We start from the raw sequence: 20972 nt of genomic DNA, 5'->3' as shown, positions 1-20972 counted from the left end.
GCATGCGGATTACCTCCCGGCCCTTCAGACCACGAGCAGTAAGATGTCTTGCAAAAGGCAGAGCTTCTCCTGAGTTTCCTCCAATGGTATCCACACCCGCATTCCACTGGCCACATTCCCACTGATGAGGGACCAGAAGGCAGCACAGGCTGACACCCTGCAAACCCCCCCTCCCACCCTTCACTCCTGGGTGGGACACGTAAGACGTTCTTCCAGGAATTTCCCATCTTATGTTAATACCTTGCTAGAGGGGCAAAACAACCTTAACCTGACAATGGCAAGGCCTCAAGGCCTCTGGTATCTTGTAGGCCCTCTTTAGCATATGAAAGTTCTTTTGAAACCTCCCTTTTTCCTTAGTCCCCAACCCCTTAGTATATAACCAGCCACCCCTCACAACCCTGAGCAGCCGCTCTTCCTGCTCACAGGTCCTGTCCCCTTTGCACCGAAGATATCTCAAGAATTCTTTCTCAGTTGTGGGCTCTGGAGTCCACCCCACTGGACCTCACCTATATTCCAAACTTCATCACGGCCAGGTGGGCCTCCAGGAATGCAGATCCAAAATGAGGAAAGAGGAAGGGGAAGGGGCACTTCCTTCTAGAGATGCCTATTTGTGGCTGCCGGGAATGAATTACACGAAGCCTAGAGCATTTATGTACTATTTGGAAAGGCAGGTTAATACCAGGGTGTTAAAATATGTAAATAGCATGAACATGTACCACATGGTAATTACTGGTTTGCATTATCAAGTCATTTACTCTTTATGACATTTTACGACTGTTCAGCTGTGTCAGCAAACACTTAGCAGAACCTCCCACCACGGATGGTGGAACACATTTGCCCAGCCTCCTGTTACGGGGGCACCAAGGGCTGAGGCAAAACAAAGCCTTCCAGGTGCCTGGGCTGTGGAGGAAGACGCCCATTGTCGGAGCTTCTCTTTGTGTGATCAACATATGTTCCTGCTTCCTGGCATTTTCTCTGTGGTTCTCTCATCCCACTTCTCAGGGAGGCAGATTTATATGCCGGCTAATGAGAGCTGACATTTCTGGTGCTGGTTGCTACACTTGCCGCATGGACTGAACGTTGTGCAGGTGTCAACCAATCACAAAGGCAGGTTCCCTGAACCTTTCTTTCGAGCAGCGTAGCAGTCATGACTGGAGAAGCCGCCTGCTCTGTGAGGCACAGTGAATTTCCGATTTTCCGGCCCTGGGATCCGCCCTCTCTTTGGGCTCTCTGTCAGCTCCAAGGGAAGAAAGTTTCTTGTGGGAGCAGACAGGTTTGAATTTGATGGCTGTTTGGTTCTCTTTGAAGAGTTCAAAAACTAATGAGGTACTGTATGGTGACTAACATAACATAATAAAAAAAAGAGAGAGAGAAAGAAATACTGTAAGAACATTTTAGAATAATATAGTGTTTTATAGCTCATTTCCACTGGGGGAAAAAAAAGTTCATTTAGACCAGAGGTCTCACACAGGTAGCACACACACCAGTTCCTGGTCATAGATGCATTTTGCTTGGCCCTTGAAGAGTTTAAAAAAAAAAAAAATGATTTTTTCTTGCCGATTTTAAAAAATTGAGACATTTCATGTAAATGAAATCAGATTTCTGGATTCTCAGAAAAAATACAAAAACATGCAATTCTTGTCTGATATTAGGTGGAAATCTTCAGTTGGAGAGGTGTAGTGGCAGGTATAGGGAATAGGCTACAAGTATGGCTTCTGGCTTCGATGGTCTGGGTTCAAATCCAGAGCTTAATTGCTGTGTGACTTCAGACAATTCACTTAATTTCTCTGTGCTTCAGTCACTTCATCTACACCAAAGGGGGACAGTTCCCTAAGTCATCCAGTTATAAGCACTCAGAATGGTACCTTGCACTTATCAAGGGCTATGTGAGATTTATTTATTATGACTAATGGCTGCTGCCTTTAGATGGGGTGTGTGCTTCTCCTGTGTTAGACCCAGAAACTTTCCAGTGCTGAGACAGGAGACATGACCCACCTTCTGACAAAGCTACTAGTAGTGGCAACATTGTCGGTGAGCAGGTGCTGGGGCATCCCTGTGGATGGCCGGAACAGGGAGGAGGAGGAGGAGAAGGAACATTCTACTAGCAACCCCCACATTTTTTTACCATCAGCTGTTTACATCCGCCAGCATCCAATGTATTCTCCAAATGACAGGGTCACAGAGTGAATAATTCGGCATTGGAGATTATTAAAGCTCGGGTGTCTCTAGCAGGAAGAAGGGAACAGAGAGGTGAATGGAAACAATTTCCATTAAAATGGAGTTGAGAGACAAAAGGCACACGGAGAACTATTTTGAGCCAAAAGCAGGTGACATAGGATTCAAAATTTAATGAGCCTTAAATGCCATTGGATGAATATAGCCAGAGACGTACAGTTACATCAGAAAAGGCCCACACAGTTGCATGCTTTCCCATAATACTCAATTTTTTAACAGCTCCTTAGAACTAACAAGCTAAAACTCAGTCAAATGAGGGAGTCATAACTATTTGCAGCTAAGTGATCTTTCAGCTGCACAGGGAGAGGTAGCAGCACCCTAACTGGCTGCTGGTGTGTCACCCTGTGCTTGGGGACACAGGCCTCCACGCTTACCTGAATGTCCGTGCCGCACAGACTGACCATTTGCAGGTACCCCCTGCGTCTTTGCCTCCTCTCCTCCATGCCCTCACTGGGATGCCACCTTTGGCTTCTCAGCGGGGTGGGTTCTGTCGTTGTCTGTGACAGTTGTGTTCCCTGCAGGGGTGCTGCTGAGTGGCTGGGCTCAGGTAAAGGGCTTGCGTTTGTCTCATGCATAAACAGAGGGAGTCAAATTCATTTCACAGCTGAGGTTGTTAGCCTCTGACAAGACCAGGGAGTTTGGGAAAAATGAAGCCCCGTCCTGCCTCAGAAACACATACGCATTCGGAAGCAGAAGCCCCCAGAGTAGCACGGATTCCCCAGGGCCTTTCTGGCTTCCCTGGCAACGTTCCATGTGTGTTGGAGCCTTGCCACCCAGACACGGGAGGTCAGGTTATCTGGGGGCAATCACAGAGAGGGAGGAACGGAGACATGGGGGCAGACAGGAAACCTCTCCTGCCCCTCCACGCCTGCCGCCTCCCAAGCCACCTGTTCCCAAGCCTGTGGTCCATCCCCCTCTGCCGTCTCAGCCATCAATGCTGCCCTGGCTTGCCTGTGACAGTCCTACTCCCCCAAGCTTCCGTCGTTCTTATGTCCGATTTTTGCCATATCCTTTGTGTCAGTAGTACTTAGTACATCTGAACACCTGTGTTAGCCTCCACGTAAACAACAGTACCTGAAATCACAAAGCTTTCTTTTTTTCTACCATGCATGAAAATAAATGCATAACCATCAGCGTGGAAAACGTCTCTCTGCATACCACCTAACATCTTCCTGTGAGCACCGAGCGATAAAGGTTTGATACTTCTGGAACACTGCTCTAGAGGCAGTGGGAAGGATTTTGTACCCCAGAAATATCTGGAGAGGTCATGACACCAGGTTTGTGGCTGAGGAGGATCTGAATTCAGAGCCAGAGCATGAAAGAAACCTCTGGATACGGTTTGGAGACGTGTTTTTCTCCCCCACCAAAAGCTTTGATTGGTCTTGCAAGATAAAGATATCAAACGTTTTTGGGGTTAGAAATCCAATCAGGAAACTGAAGCATAAAGAAGAATGGGGGAGGGGTAGGCTGGGAGACAGGCCACCATTTTCCATCTAGGAGGGAGGGAGGGGTGTTTTCCAAAGTAACTCCGAGGAGCAGGCAAAAATGAAAAATAAAAAGAAAGAAAATTCCTGTTGCCCTTCAAAGCCGTTCTCCCTCAACCGCGTGGCCATAGGAAAAAGGGTTTTAAGGCCTGCGTTAGTTTGCTGGGGCTGCATTCAAAGTACCTCAGACCAGTCGGCTTAAACAAGAGAAAAGCATTTTCTCACAGTTCTGGAGGCTGGAAGTCTAGGAGCTCAAAGGGTCAGCAGGGTTGGTTTCCTCCAGGGCCTCTCTCCTTGGCTTGTGGATGCCATCCATCTTCACATGGTCTTCTCTCTGGACATGTCTGCACCCAGCTACGTCCAGAGAGACATCATCATCTTCTTCTTTTTTTTTTTTTTTAAGATCTTATTTATTTGTCAGAGAGAGAGGGAGAGAGAGCCAGCACAGGCGGACAGAATGGCAGGCAGAGGCAGAGGGAGAAGCAGGCTCCCCGCCAAGCAAGGAGCCCGATGTGGGACTCGATCCCAGGACGCTGGGATCATGACCTGAGCCGAAGGCAGCTGCTTAGCCAACTGAGCCACCCAGGCGTCCCGAGACATCTTCTTCTTATAAGGACACCAGTCACGTTGGAGGAGGGCCCAACCCCATGATCTCACTGAACCTGAATTACCTCTTACACCCAAATAAGGTCAAATTCTGAGGTACTGGGGGTTAGGACTTCGATGTATGAATTTTGGGGGACACAAGGTCTTTGGAATCAATAAGATGAAATGTAGTGTTAGAGCTCCATTTAGCTGCCTCAAGTAATAGGATGGTTGTACGGCCACCTGAGCCTGAGGAGAATAGGGATCTCTTGGCATCCAGAAAAGGCTGCTGTCAGCGCTTTGGGCCAACAAGCTTTCAGGGACCTGGTGTTGCAGGCTCTTCCCTCACAAGAGACACTGTGGACCATTCTCATTATTCTTCCCTGCTGTGATCATCAGTGTCTCTGCTTCTCTTTGTGGCTCCTCTTGCCTCCCTAATCACTAGAAGCCAACTGGGCCACTCCCCAATTCCTGATTCACATTCCAGACTGGACAGTCTGGTTTTCCTGATGACTCTGCCACAGATTTTTCTCACACCCAGCCACCCCATACTTCTCTGGTCCTCTGCATCCCATCCCAGTCATAGCCATAGTGGTCAGGACTGCTTTCTTGCAAATGTGACAGTGACTGACCGATAGCACTGCTGATAGGGAAAATATCTGGAGGTATTTCTTTTTCTTTTTCTTTTTTTTTAAAGATTTTTATTTATTTATTTGTCAGAGAGAGAGAGGGAGAGAGAGCGAGCACAGGCGGACAGAATGGCAGGCAGAGGCAGAGGGAGAAGCAGGCTCCCTGCTGAGCAAGGAGCCCGATGTGGGACTCGATCCCAAGACGATGGGATCATGACCTGAGCCGAAGGCAGCTGCTTAACCAACTGAGCCACCCAGGCGTCCCTCTGGAAGTATTTCTTAATCAAGGTTTCCCCTTCCTAGATATTTCCTGTTATCTCATAGCCCTCCCCACTGGGCAGGAAGCCATGGACCATCCAGTAGTCTTCAAGAGAGGGGTGTCCCATTGGAATCAATGAGCAAAGGAATCTGATTTATAAGCAAGGTGCAGGCTTAAAACAGATTTAGAATAATATTTGGTAGTTCCTGGCAGATTTCGCTACCCCCAAAGATATAAAACTTCTCTAGCCTGGGGGCGCCTGGGTGGCTCAGTGGGTTAAAGCCTCTGCCTTCGGCTCAGGTCATGATCCCAGGGTCCTGGGATCAAGCCCTGCATTGGGCTCTCTGCTCAGCAGGGAGCCTGCTTCCCTTCCTCTCTCTGCCTGCCTCTCTGCCTACCTGTGATCTCTGTCTGTCAAATAAATAAATAAAATCTTAAAAAAAAACAAAAACAAAAACAAAAACAAAACTTCTCTAGCTAGGTGAGAGAGAGAGAATTGGATGGGAATAAAGGGGGATAGAAGCTGGTGTCTTCTTAAGAAGAGCTCTTCCACCCTAGGAAATCTGAGACAGAGACACCATCTCCCTTTCTTGGAGCCTCCCACTAGGAATTCTCTAATACCCAGCATAGAGAAGGAGCAGTAGAGGTGAAAGCCACAGGGCACATCTAGACAGAAAGGGCAGACCCAGCTGCCCAGCATTTCTTGGGTTTTTAGAGTGAGGTTGGAGAGCAGCCATTCCTACTTTGAGAGTAACACACAAGTACTTAACAGCAGAAGCCAGGCTGGGAGGGGCCCTAAAGTCAGGAGTGAAGGATGACACAGTCACGGGTGAGAATCAGTCAATACAATATACTTCTTTAGAGGACACCAGCGTGGATCGATGACAACCAAGGACCAGATACCCCACTCTAATCTCTTGGCACCCATTAACCCTGCCCCTAGCATGTAGCAACAATCCTGGGGGGAAAGGAAATCTTGAATTGGCTGGGTGTAACTTTCTACTACCTAGTTGAAGGGAGACAAATAATGATGATGAAGTTCAGTGTGTCAGTTTCCTTTGCTTTTGTAACAAGTACCATAAATTTAGTGCTTAAAACAACACAAATTCTTGTAGTTCTGAAGATTAAAAGTCTGGGGGGGGGGTGCCTGGGTGGCTCAGTGGGTTAAAGCTGCTGCCTTCAGCTCAGGTCATGATCCCAGGGTCCTGAGATGGAGCCCCGCATCAGGCTCTCTGCTCAGCGGGGAGACTGCTTCCTCCTCTCTCTCTGCCTGCCTCTCTGACTACTTGATCTCTGTCTGTCAAATAAATAAATAAATCTTTTTTTAAAAAATTAATTATAGGGGCGCCTGGGTGGCTCAGTGGGTTAAGCCTCTGCCTTTGTCTCAGGTCATGATCCCAGAGTCCTGGGATCAAGCCCCGCATTGGGCTCTCTGCTCTGCAGGGAGCCTGCTTCCCCTCTCTCTCTGCCCTGCCTCTCTGCCTACTTGTAATCTCTCTCTCTGTCAAATAAATAAATAAAATCTTTAAAATAAATAAATAACTAAATAAATAAATATAAAGAAAAAGGTGAAAAATTGTAAAGAAATCTGTTACTAATGGATATTATCATTGGGTAATGAAAATATGGCTTTGTACTAATTTCTTTTGTTTTTGGTTTGTCATTCCCATTTCTCTATTGGAAACATTTACTTTTAAAGTAGCAAAAATGGGAGCACCTGGGTGGCTCAGTTGGTTAAGCAACTGCCTTTGGCTCAGGTCATGATCCTGGAGTCCTGGGATCAAGCTGCACATTGGGCTCTCTGCTCAGCGGGGAGCCTACTTCCCCCTTTCTCTCTCTGCCTGCCTCTCTGCCTACTTGTGATCTCTGTCTGTCAAATAAATAAATAAAATCTCAAAAAAAAAAAAGTCTGATACTTTTCCTCACTGGGCTAAAACTAAGACGTCTACAGGACCGTATTTCTTTTGTAGACTCTAGGGTAGAATTTGCTTCTTTGTTTTTTTTGCTTCTGCAGGCCTCCCCAGGTCCTCAACTTGAGGCCTCTTCCTCCATCTTCAAAGCCAGTAATGGGGGGTCAAGTCCTTCAAGCATTGGATCACTCTGATGTTCCACAGTCACATCTCCCTCTCTGACTCCCTGTTCCACTTTTAAGGACACCTGTGATTACATTGGGCCCACCTGCATAACCCAGAATAATCTTACAGTCAGCTGATAACCAACCTTGATTCCATGTACCAATTTAAGTCCCCTTTGCCATATGGTCACAGCCTCTGGGGACAAGGATGACTGAATATCTTTTAGGGGCCATTGTTCTACTTTCCACATTCAGTGAATAGGTCAGTAAATATATATTTCTTGCCCACCTGAGTTGGTAGCCTGAGATTGTGATCATGACACTGGTGTGTCTAATACAAAAAGAGACTCTGGTTTCCAGATTCAGGATGAGGAAGTGTCATGAGTTTTGATCCCTGCATGACTTTGCTATAAGAAACACGGCCAGACCAACAATTGGACCTAACTATGGGGAGAAAGACTTGAACTCAGGGGTCACGAAATGATAGATTCTTAGAGCTGTAAATACCCAAGATTCAGAGGTCTTCCACATGGGACAGGAATACATATCATATTACTGGACTTCCATTTTCACTTCCAACATCTGTTCCATCATTTTCTTCTTCCACCAGCCTCCCAGGTCCACAGCCCATTTTTGTTTTCCACATGGTCATTTCCCCACACGGTGATCAGAGAGATCTTCTAACGGGACCAATGAAATTGCAGAACTCCCATGCTCAAAGCCCTCCAAGGGCTCCCCTTTCCTTGTAGGAGAAATGGCATCCTTGTCATGTGATGCTATCTGTATCTCTTCCAGTACTCTTCCCTTCTTCGTGTTCTAGCAAACTTGATCTTTCTCTGTTTTTTGTTCACATCACGCTGGTCCTCATCCTAGGATTTGGGACATGCTATTCCCTTTAACTGAAAATACTCTTCCCTAGATCTTTCTGTGGTTCCCTTCCTCACCTCATTCAGGTCCCCTTTTAAGATAGGCCTTCCCCATGCACCCTCTGCCCCCCCCCCTTGGTGTCCTTTATCAAAGGTACCATCAGCTGTCAACATATGACATGGGTTTTCTCCTTTCTCTTCTGTCCCCTCTAGAATATAAGCTTCACGAGAGCCAGGACACCGGCAGCCTTATTTATCCTCATTTATCCCACACATCCAGCACATTGCTTGGCACATAAAAGATTCTCAATAAATATTTGTTGAATGAATGAATGAATGAATGAATGCCCAGTCGGCCCCAAGTACCACTTTGAGAAGTCACCCTTACCAGGGACTAGTGTACCATGTTGTTAATAAATTTAACACTTCTTCCATTCAGAATTAGAAAAACCATTTCTATCAACAGAAGAAGCATGCAAATTCTGTCCACAGTAAGGATTTCCCATGGTAGGTACTGGGAGACACTCGACCTCCCTGAGGTTGGGGAAGACTAATCACATGTCAGACTACGATAGGTACCCAGAGGGAAGCAAAGATGAACACAACACGGCATCTTCCCTCAAGGAAATTACAGACTGGGAGGGCAAAAGAGACACATGCACACAGTTTTTTGTTTTCCTGAAGCAGAATGACATGAAACATAAAATATGAATAAACCTCAGAAGGAACAAATGAACTTTGGCACCTTTGCTGTCTCTGAAATGGTGGCCTATGTCCTCTGTCAGTTGATTTCAACCAGAGGACGTTAATTATACTGCTTAATTACACCAGAGCACACCAGGATTTTTTTTTTTAAACATTAATTCCCCACTGGGTTCCTGATATTTGCCTTACATTATTGCCAAGCACTGGAGAGGAGCAACAAACACAAGAAGGCTCTTAATATTTGGAATTCTCAGCCCTGCTGTGAGTTATTTGCCTTTCCATTTGGAGCTGGAGGAAGCAAACCCTTCATCTGTTCCCTCGACCTCAGAGCTGGGCTGTAGGAAAAAGGAGAGCCGGAACACAGTGACGAGGCATTCAGAAAAACTTCCTGACTTCACAAGACACCAGAAGCTGTCTCATTTGACCCTCTCAATCATCACATGGAGGTGGTCATGGCTCCTCTATTTTACAAATGAGGAAACTGAGGCATAGTTTGGAGAACTGCTTTATTTAGATAATCAGAGGAAAGATGGGACTAGAACTCACATATGCAAACTCCAGGCCTAAAGTGTTTGCAACTAAACATGAAGTTTTCACCAGGATATTTACACTTTGCCAAGTCACACAACACACTGGGAAATTTACCCTTAACAAATATTTTCTCCTATTGACAGCCTTAGGTTAGCATGTGTTTAATTAACATTTCTAATTAAAACCATAATGTGTAAAAATCAAAGATTTTCCAGAAGTTACATTTCTTCATATCTGTAAATGATGCCAATTTGGACATGCTAGGTAAATCATTTTAATTTTCCTGGTGAGATCCTCTGATAAAATTATATAAAATGGAACCAATAGGAACAAGTTGAAAGCTCTTAGCCAGCTCTCCACCAAGAATCAGATCAGGAGGCAGGGGGTGCTCTAAGAGGTCGCTTTTTCGAACTGGTATACACAAGCACAGTCTCTAGGGCAACACGTGTGTTCTCCATAAGAAATTCACTTGGAGGAGACAGGTGGTTGGATGGTATGGAATGTAAGAGAGAACTTTGCTGCCACATGGCACGGGTCGGGGCGGGGGGTACTTATAAAGAAATAGCTGTAAAGTGGAGGAGAATTGCTTTGATTTGTTATTCTACTTCCACATGGCCCCAAAGAGGATTAAGAGCAGGTTATGCCACTCATTTATGAACATGCATGGTGGATTGCTCTTGCCTGCTGTAAGATTTCCCCAAATCTTAAATCATTACACAATTATTGTGATATCCTAGAACTACTTGTCTTATAGTTCTAATTTTTTCCTTTTAATGGATTCATTCTACTTAAATAAATTTATGTACAAAGGAACTTTCACATAGCTATCACAAACAGAAAACCAGTAAAAATAATAGGTATATGTGTACATATTAAAATAACTACTAAAAATAATAAGTAACTACTAAGAAATGCTTGTGGAACTCCAATAACCATCTCCTCGGCTATTGATGGCCTGTGTACCATGCTTTAGAATGCATTGGACTCTACTCCACCAGAACATCTCTGCAAATAATTGATAGAATTTTAAAAATTTATGATAAGTTGGTAATGGTAGTCTTAAATTCATAGCTGAATTGGTAGACAATTCATAACTGAAAAAGTGTTGAGATAAATGAAGTAGACTTAAAAAGCAAAGCAGTAACAAAACCAAAGACATAATATATCTTCCCTTCAACTGTTCAGCTAGAACGACAGACCTGTATCTCCCCCTCCCCCATCCCTGAGTATGTAAATGTACTGGGGTCTTCCAGAACCCACAAGATATCACAGACTCTTTAAATCTCAAGCACTGAAGGTTTCTTCTGGAGAAGTCCACCATCCCAGTCCTCAAGGTTCCTCCAAGCTGGTTCTCTGTTGCTGCTTTTCCAAGTGTGGGATGCGTGACTCTCCACTGAGAGTCTCCTGCCTTCCTTCTCTTGCTATCCCCTAAGACACTCCTCTCACTTGGTTCTTTCAACACTAGAACTTGGTGGCCCATCAAACTCAGAACCGGAAACATTAGCAACCAAGCTTTTAAAAAACGTGTGTGAAGGGTCATATTCCTCTTTGTATGATCTGCCTAGAAGTGAAGGTAAACCACATTTTGTCCTCCCACTGCAGCAGGAAGAAAACCAGCTGTGTAGTCATACGCTGCTAATATAATCCATTTGATTATTATGGAGGCATTCTATGTGCCAAGCATGTCATCTCACTTCATCTACACATCAGCCATGAGGTGGGCACTGCTACAAGCCCCACTCTACCACATACAAGGGCATGGAAGCTCAGAGAAGCTCAGCAAGGGGTCCACAATTACCCAGTTAGTCAGTAAGGGGAGAAACCCGAATTCAGATCTAGCACTGCTTTGCTCAAGTGCCTTGAGGTTCACAGGGTAATTTGTGGATCATAAGTATCTTGTAAACTGCAAATAGCTACACAGATATCAGACTCATTACTGTTTTTCCAAGGACCACTCTAATTACCTTCACTTGCAGATAATGAAAATGAGGTAAGTGAGGTTTCTCCTGATAAATCAGTCAGCACCAGTGTTAAAACTTGCGTCCCTCTGTCCAGTGGTGCTCATTGTGGTTACTGATGCCCCAGCTAAAGGAAAAGATATTGGAAATGCCTAATTCTTTCCTAATTATAAAGAAATATGTGGCAAAAATAATATTGATAACACCCACAATGGCAGGGCATGTTACTTCGTGCATTGCAGGTGGGAGAGCCATCAGGACATCCTTTCCAGAGCACAGTGTGGGAGAGTCCGTAACATTTTTTTTTTAAGATTCTATTTATTTATTTGACAGACAGAGATCACAAGGAGGCAAGAACAGGCAGAGAGAGAGAGGAGGAAGCAGGCTCCCTGCTGAGCAGAGAGCCCAATGCGGGGCTTGATCCCAGGACTCTGGGATCATGACCTGAGCTGAACGCAGAGGCTTTAACCCACTGAGCCACCCAGGCGCCCCCGTAACAATTTTTAAGAGCATAGAACCCATGACCTAGTAATGCCACTGCTTGGTACACTCTTGGGGACATCTTTCCCATGTACTCAAAGAGGCACAACCAAGAAAGTTTATTTGTAGAGCAAAAACACATAAATGATGAACCTTTTATCCAAAAAGAGAATGGTTGAATACAGGCATTACACTGATAGTGTGGGGTCTCAGGGAGATGTTAAAAATGAGAAGCTAGAGCTCTGTGAGTGCACCAGAAGCTTTCTGAGATGAATGGGTAAGATGGGACAACTGCAGAATAATGAGTATGCATATACCTCTGTAAACCAAGAGACGATGATCTGGAAAAACATGAACCAGACGATTACACTAGGCTTAAACTGGCCAACTGGCAGGTAGAAATTGGAGGGGAATTTTTGTTTGTACTCTTTTCTCTTTCACAGTGAGAATATTCACATTACCTATGGAACTAAAAAACAAAAATTAATAATGTTCGCTTAGATAATTTTAAAATACAGATATGTAGGTCAGCTACAAGCAAAAAAATTTTTATAAATTAACACCCAAAGATAATCATCATGAACATTTAGCGTTATGTCTTTTTTTTTTCTTGCTTATAACACACATTTTTTATGTAATTGGGAACTGATACATCCGTAATTTTCTTAAATAAGGTATTTCCTGGGTCATGGCAGTTTTCTTTTAAATTTGTTTAATAGTTTTAAGTGACAAATTTTACTCTAATACAGTTACCATTTTAAAATTTTCTTATTGATGGGGCGCCTGGTGGCTCAGTTGTTAAGCATCTGCCTTCTGCTCAGGTCATGATCCCAGGGTCCTGGGATTGAGACCTGCGTTGGGCTCCCCACTCAGCGGGAAGCCTGTTTCCTCGCTCTCCCACTGCTCCTGCTAGTGTTCCCTCTCTCTCTGTCTCTCTCTCTCTCTGTCTGTCAAATAGATAAATACAATCTTTAAAAATAAAAAATTAAAAGATAAAATTTTTTATTGATAAAATTCACAAAACTCACAAAATTCACAAAAAAAAATTAAGTGTTACCAATTTAACCACTTTGAACTGCACATGCAGTTGTTTTTGGTGACTTTTGCAACAGTCACTTCTAATTCCAGAACATTTTCCATACCTGAAAAAGAACCCCCATATCCTTTAAGAATTTACTTCCATTCCTCCATCGCTCCAGTCCCTGAAAACCACTAATCAACTTTTCTTTTCTATAAGAATGTCACTATTTTGGACATTTCATGCAAACAGAATCATACAATATGTGCTCTTTAGTGACTGGCTTCTTTCCCTTAGTATAATGTTTTTGAGATTTATCCACAGTGAAGCATGTATCAGTTCTTCCAAGTTCATTTTATTGCCAAATAATGTTTCATTGTCTGGATATCTACATTTCATTTCTGCATTCATCAGCTGATAAACATTTGGATTATTTCCATTGTTTGGCTATTATAAACAATGTTACTATGATCGTCTCTGTGCAAGTTTTTGTGTCACCATATGATTTCAGTTCTTTTGGGTATATATGTAAGAGTGGAATTGCTCAGTCATATGGTATCTCTATGTTTAACTTTTTGATAAACCACCAAAGTGTCTTCTTAGGCAGCTGCCCCATTTTACATTCTGACAAGCAATGTACAAAGGTTCTGATTTCTTCCTGTCCTTGCCAACACTTGCTGTTTTCCATTTATGTGATATATTTACTAGTGGGTATCAAGTGGTGTCTTGTTATGGTTTTGTTTTGCATTTCCCTGATGACTAATATGAAGCATCTCTCCATGTGTTGGTTGACGATTTGCGTATCTTCTTTAGGGAAATGTTTAGTCAAGTCCTTTGTCCATTTTTCAGTTGGGTTATTTGTCCTTTAGTTGCTGAGTTGTAAGAGTTCTTCATATATTCTGAATGTTAGATCTTTATCAAATACATAATTTGCAGATATTTTCTCCCATTCTATGAGTCATCTTTTCATTTTATTTATGTATTTATTTATTTAATACCCTAAATGTACAAAAGTTTTCTATTTTATCAAGTCCAAATTAGTTATTTTTTCTTTGATTGCTTGCTTTTTTGGTATTCAATTAAGGAAATATTTGCCCAATCCAAGGTCACCAAGATTTATCTTTCAAGAGTTCTATAGCTTTAGCTCTTAAATTTTAAACTTTTATCCATTAAAAGTTAATTTGTGTATATGGTATGAAATAGGGGCAAATTTATTCTTCACATGTGGGTATCCAATTTTCCCAACTCCATTTATTGGAAGGACTTCCCTTTCCAAAATGAATGTTCATAGTATTCTCTTTTAATCCTATCTTATTCCTGTAAGGTCAGTAGAAATGTCCTTGCTTTCCTTCCTCATTCTAGTAATTTGAGTTTTCTTTCTTTTTCCTTGGTCAGTCTAGCTAAAGTTCTGTCCATTGTTTTGATCTTTTTAAAGATCAAACTTCCAGGTTTGTTCATTTTCTCTGTTGTTGTTTTTTTTTTACTCCATTTTATTTATCTCTGCTCTAATCTTTATTATTTTCTTCCTTTCACTTGCTCTGGGTTTAATTTGTTCTTATTTTTGCTCTTTCTTAAGGTTGAAGGTTAAGATATTAATTTTGGATTTCTTTTTGATTGTAGGCATTTCATCTATAAACTTCCCTCTGGCACTGTTTTTGCTGCAGTACATTGTACATTTTATTTTCATGTTTTTCATCTCTAAGTATTTTCTAATTTCCTTTGTGACTTCTTATGACTTTGGCTCATTGGTCATCTAGGAACATGTTGTTTACTTCCTACATATTTGTGAATTTTCCAGATTATCTTCTGTTTTGATTTTCAGCTTAATTCCACTATAGCCAGAGAATATATTTTGTATAATTTCAATCTTTTAAAATTTACTGAGACTCCCTTTGTGCTCTAACATATTGTCTATCCTGGAGAATGTTCCATATGAGAAGAATGTGTATTTTTTTACTGTTGGGTATAGTGTTCTACAGGTGTCTGTTAGGTCTGGCTGTTGTATGGCATTGTTCAAGTCTGTTGTTTTCTTGCTGATCATCTGTCTACTTCTCTCCACAGTCAAAAGTGGACTATCAATGTCTGACTATCACAATTGAACTATTTCGCCCTTCTGTTCTGTCCTTTTTTCCTTCCTGTATTTGGGGTCTCTGTTATCTCATAGACAGCTTACAGTGGATTTGTTTCATTTCATATTGTTCTATTTTGTTTTGTTTTCTGCCAATGTCTATCTTTTGATAAGAATGAGTTTGATGTCCGGACTTCATGGGGGCTATTTCCATTGATTAGTTTTTTGATATGGACCATACTTCTTGTTTCTTTACAAGACTTGTAATTTTGGGTTGATAAATCGACATTTTGAATATCCTAACATAGAAACTCTGGAAATCAGATGATCCCACCTCTTATGGGTTTGTTGCTTCTGGTTGTAGTGGCTGTTTCTTTAGTGGCTTTTCTAAGCTAATTTTGTAAAGTCTGTATTCTTTGTCATGTATGGCCACTGAAGTCTCTGTCCCACCAGCTTAGTGGTCAGATAATAATTAGACAGAGATTTTGTTAAATGCCTGGCATAAAGAAGTTTCCCAGTCTTTGAAGATAGACTGTGTGTGTATCAGGACATGCCTTCAACAATCAGCTAGGAAATTTATAACTATGATTTACCCTTCACTTGTTCATGCAGAATCTCAAGGTCAGACAGAGGTGAGAGTTTGGGGCTTTCTCAGTTCTTTCCTGAGCATGTGCACATCCCTGTGAATGCACATGGCCTTCTAGATTCCCAGGAATAGGTTGGAGCTTTTCAAACACTTTATTCCCCAAAGAGTTTCATTCCCCTGCCTTTCCTCCCAAGCTTTATGATTAATCTATTGTTTGTCCCAACTGTATTCATTGCCTCAGGCAGCAGCAGCTAAAACATTTGCCTGTAAGTATTTTTGACAAATGCTCCCATGTAGTTGCTTCAGAACTGGGTGAATAGTGCGTTAGGTAAAGTAATGGCAAGCTTTTTAAACTGGTCTTCCAGGGAAACACCAAATTGCTCAAAACTAATAATTACAACTCTTGAGGTTTGTTCTGCTTCTCTGCAACCAGTATTGGGATTACGAGCTGTTATTTTCAAGGCTACCACAGAGCTGGGGAGCAGGGAATGGACCAGGGTCAGTTAAAATATGACAAGGCTCACTGTTTAATGGAGATTCAGCCACTATTCTTGATTAAGTTTTCCCCTGGTTGCTGTTTGCTTTTGTTTTTTAGTTAAGTTGTCAGAAGTAGATTCTGACCGTTTTTGCCAGTTTCTTCTTCCATTGCTTTTATGGAGTGGTGGACTTTTGGAATCTCTTACTCCGTTATTTTTGCTAGCACCGCTGCAGCACAGAGACTTTTAGAACACTCTGTTTAATGGTTGTATAATATTTGCTATAATTTCCTTAACTGTTGTTACACTGGTGGACATTTATCAATTATTTTCATTATATCATGTAGAGTGGTGTAACACTTGTGCATTCATCTTTGTTCACATCCCCAATTGTTTTCTTAGGCTGGATTCCTCAAGTGAACATGTAAGTGAAAAGATACAAACTTTCAAAGCCCATGATATGTGTTGTGAAGATAACTTCCGAATGTTTGCATTTACACTTCCACTAGCATGTTTGAAAGTATTGCCTCACGACAGCCTTCTCCCCTCTATTACCACATAAGACATTCGTTAATTAGGTGGACAAAAAACCAGTATTTCATTGTTTTGTCTTACATATCTAGGATCATCAGCAGGGCCAAAATATTTGTTGATATTTATTTGGTATCATCTCTTCTTTGAGTTTCTCATCAATAGTCTTTGTTGTGAGATGTCTGCCTTTTTAATTATTTATAAGAGCTATTTACATAGTAAGAATATGAATCCATAACGGCAATAATTATACATATTTAAAATACAGAGCTCTAAAAGCACTTCTAATTTCACATACTCAACAATTTCCCTTTGGTAGCTCTGGGTCACTATATTAGTGCCCTATTGCTGCTGTAACAAATTACCACAAACTTAGTGGCTTAAAACAACACAAATTTATTTTCCTATAATTACAGGGACAAAAGACCCAAAGTCGAGTCAGTTATCAACAGGGCTGTTTTCTCAGGAGGCCCTGAGAGGAGAATCTGTGAGAATCTGTGTCCTTATCATTTATAGTTCTAATGGCTGCCTCTATTCCCCAGTTTGTGGTCCCTTTTTCCATGATTCCAATCTCTGCTCCTGTCAGTACATCACTTTCTCTGATTCCAACTTCTCCTACATCCATCCCTTTTATAATGCTCATTGTAATTATGTCAAGCCCACTCAGATAATCCAAGATACTCACCCCATCTCAAGAGTCCTAACTTAATCACACTGGCAAAGTCTCCTTTGCCATATGTGTTAATCAGAATGCTCCAGAAAAACAGAACTAGTAGGATGTGTAGATGGATATGTAGGTAAATGGATAGATAGGTAATTTAGATAATTTATTTTAAGGAATTATCTTACACGACGGTGGGAGTTGGCCTGTCCAAAGTCTGTAGGGCAGGCTGTCAGGGTACGGTGTAGACTCAGGGAAGAGTCGATGTTGCTGTCTTGAGCCTAAAGACAGTCTTAAGGAGAATTCTTTCCTCTTTGAGGTATCTCAGTCTTTTTCTTAAAGCCTGCAACTGATTGGATGAGCCGCCCCCCTCAACACACATTATGAAGGGTAATTTGCTTGATTCAAAAACTACAGGTGTAAATGTTAATCAGATCCAAAAATTAACAACAACAACAACAAATTACCTTCACCTCAACATATAGATGGGTGTTCAGCCAAACAACTGGATACCATAGCCTCGCTGAGCTGACATATAAAATTAACTACCACATTATCTAAGGTAACTTTCAGTTTCCAGGGATCAGGATATGGGCATACTGGAGGGGCCATTATTCAGCCTACCACAGGCAGTCAGGTTATTTCTTTGACTAAAAAGAGAATGTCCTTCTCTTGAGAAAAGGTAGATACTAATTCAGACTAACTAACCCAAACATTTCACAATGCTCCCTTTCCCATCAGAATTTTACAGAAACAGAGGGAATTTTCCCATGATTCATTTGCTTTCATTATGTGCAGTTTTGAGGAGAATTTCATATCATATTATCCTCAGTAATAAAAAGAAAGATCTGCTTCTCTGATTAAAAGCCTTTTTTCCATACTTTTGAAGAAGAAAATCTCTCTCTCTTTCTCTTGAATTGCTATTCTTGGCAGGAAATATTTTATCAGCTCAGGCTCCTAATTGGATAGGAACATGGCCATTGTGGTGCTTTTCTGTTGCAGACAGGAGACCTTTAGGTTTGGGGGACTGGAGACACATTTCAGCAGGAATCTGTTCCCTTTTGGTCACTCACAATATTTGAAAATGAGACTGAAACGGACAAAGTGGGAGGATTCCCAGAGAATTGTTCCGAGTTGCTAGAACTTCAGTCCTGAACTGCTTGCTCTCTCCAAAGACAAAAGAAACCAAGATTCAAGGAAGAGTCTGCTTGAAAAAAAAAAACAACAAAACTTACTTCTGTTAAAAACATAAAATAGCATTCATTGCTATTATCTGAATGATTAATTCTGCCTCATACTCCTTACTCTCATAAATCTTTTGCTTCTTTACCAAAGGAATCCTCATTGCAATGGAAATCTTTATTCTTTTCAATACAGCATTTCCTCAAGCCTTGGGCAACAAGAGACCTGGTTAGAGACACAGCTGAGGAATGGGTCTGGCCTCTCATCCCTCAGTACCATGCCCTGATGTGCCCTTATTCTGGGAGTAGTGTGGAGAATTCCCATGTGGCATCATGTGTGGAATAATCATAACAACTGATGTCCCTTGAAGACTCACCTGTTCCAAGCCTTAATTTGAATGCTTTGCAGACAATGTCTTTGCTCTTCCTGAAAATACCCATCCCAGGTAGAGAGAGCCCCTTTGCCCCATTTTACAGAGGAGGAAACTGAGGCTTAGAGTCATTGAAGGACTCATCTAAGGAAGGTCCCCCATCACTGGAATTCAAGACTGTATGACAACAGAGTCATGTGTAGCCCTGTTAGGGGTCAAGTTATGTCCTCCCCACTCTACACATGTGCAAAACCATGTTAAAGCCCTAATCCTTAGTACCTCAGAATGTGACCTTATGTGGAGATACGATCATTACAGATGTAATGAGTTAGGATGAGGGCATAACAAATAGGGTGGGCCTCTAATTTAATATGGCTGGCATTCTTATACAGGCAAGGAATTTGGACACAGACATGGATGTTCATAGAGGGAAGATGTAGTGAAGAGACACAGGGAAAAGAAGGCCATCTACAATCCAAGGACAGAGGCCAGGAGCAGACCCTTCTCTCACGGTGTTCAGAAGGAACCAGCCCTATTAACACCTTGACCTCAGACTTGCAGGCTCCAGAACTGTGAGACAATGCATGTCTGTTGCATAAGCCACCCATTCTGTGGTGCTTTGTCACAGTAGCCCATGAACACTAGTGCAGGCCCCTGTACCACAGTACTTCTCCAGTGAGTGGAGTTCTTGGCTGGGCTCTGGCCAAATGTGGCTCATCATTAGACGGGTGAAAGGATGTTGTGACAACTGCAGGAAACACGCTTCCTCATTTCCATGTTGATACCATCTGGATCTGTGCACATCTCTGTTGTCCCTTCCTCTTATTTCCATTCAATCTTGGATGCTCAAAGCTGAGTCACACAACTAGCAAGTGGTAGAGTTCCTGGACTTCTCTGCAGTGTCCCCTCCCAAACAGTATGAAAAACCCACTGCACCTGCTCCCTCTCTGAGCTGTGGTGATGCTGAAATTCTACCAAGAGTAATTCACTCGGGAAGTCCTGGGGGTAGGGAAAGACGCATTAAGGTCTGAATTCTTGGAATGGATTGTTGCATTGGATTAATCACTTCAGCAGATGGGAGTAAAGCGCCAGGGAAATAGAACTAGGATGGGTAAGTTTTAAGGGGTTGGGGAGAAAGAGAGGTAGGAGTTGTCAAGTTGGAGTACAGACCCCTACCTTGTGGAGGGTTTTTGGTTGAAGGTGAGGGAACGTGAACAAGGGAAGCCAAAAAACACCAAGACACACTCACCTACTTTGCATCTTGCCAGAGCAGGTCCTGGCATGGGGTTAATTGCCCACTTACCCAACACTGCACCTGGAAACCTTCCCAGACTGCACATCTGTCAGGGCTGGGCAGTGGCCCCTCTGGAGTAGAAATCCGAGGGAGAGCAGGGAGGTAGACAAGTGAACTCTTCCTTTCACATCTCTGCTGCCACAATAAACACCTGGCTGCCTCCCCCTTGCCCCATGCTCTGGAGCCATCTGGCCCAGAACCATCTGCTGGGGCAGTGGGGTGCTCTGAAATAGCTCTGCACCCCCTTGTCAGTTTGGATGTTTAACTCTCCACTTGGCTCAGCTAATAGGCTCCCAGAGATCCAGGGCTTCCCCACTGAGGCAGGAGAAGCTGGCTTGCATGTCCCAGGATGAAGGATTTAGGAAAAGAACCAGCTCGTTCAAGCTGCACTCCCTCCATTTTCTGCAGTGACTTGGGTGTTTTCAGGCATACATGATCTCACTTAACTCCCCAATAGCCCAGCGAGGAAAATGTCATTATTCAAATGTTACCCAATCCATGGACGACAAAATTCCAAAAGTCACTGTGACTTGGTACGCTTGCTCGCTTCCTCTCCTGATGGCTCAGTAAAGGGCTGAAAGGAAACAGCAGCAGGAGAAAGATGTCCCCTCAAAGGCCTGCCTGGTTTCCTCCGACCAGCGACCAGGGAGGCCAGGCCCCTCAAAGAATGAGCACCCTTGCCCTTAAGGCGGTCTGCATGTAGTAGGGGCAAAACATAGGCACAGTTCCTCATTGTGTTTACGATAGGGGCCATCATCTGAAGCTTTGAAAGTGAGGATTTGTATCCAAATTGCAGATCATACTTTCTAAAAAGAGCATTAGTATGTACATTTAAAAACCTAGAGGATTTGACAAAATCTTGAGTCACCAAATCATAATAAATAAAGTGGTATCATTGTGGTTTTGTTCTAACAAGTACTGAGAGATGGAAGGCTTTTCTGCTTCTTGTTTTCCACAGCAATCCTGGCAGAAACCCCCGT

At 42.7% G+C, this 20972-nt stretch overlaps 1 long non-coding RNA gene across 1 annotated transcript; it reads right to left on the bottom strand.

Annotated features, from left to right (window-relative positions):
- Positions 1–655: 655 nt before the first annotated feature.
- Positions 656–20524, bottom strand: LOC125089517 (uncharacterized). The gene is made up of 3 exons (XR_007123963.1): positions 20002–20524; positions 2140–2225; positions 656–1340 (listed from the first exon to the last, which is right to left on the bottom strand). It is a non-coding gene; the product is annotated as an uncharacterized LOC125089517 (long non-coding RNA).
- Positions 20525–20972: the final 448 nt, after the last annotated feature.

Source organism: Lutra lutra, chromosome 17 (assembly GCF_902655055.1).
Source record: "Lutra lutra chromosome 17, mLutLut1.2, whole genome shotgun sequence".
NCBI classification, from domain to species: domain Eukaryota; kingdom Metazoa; phylum Chordata; class Mammalia; order Carnivora; family Mustelidae; genus Lutra; species Lutra lutra.
Note: the sequence above shows the minus strand (reverse complement) of the source record. Positions and strands in the feature narration are given on the sequence as shown.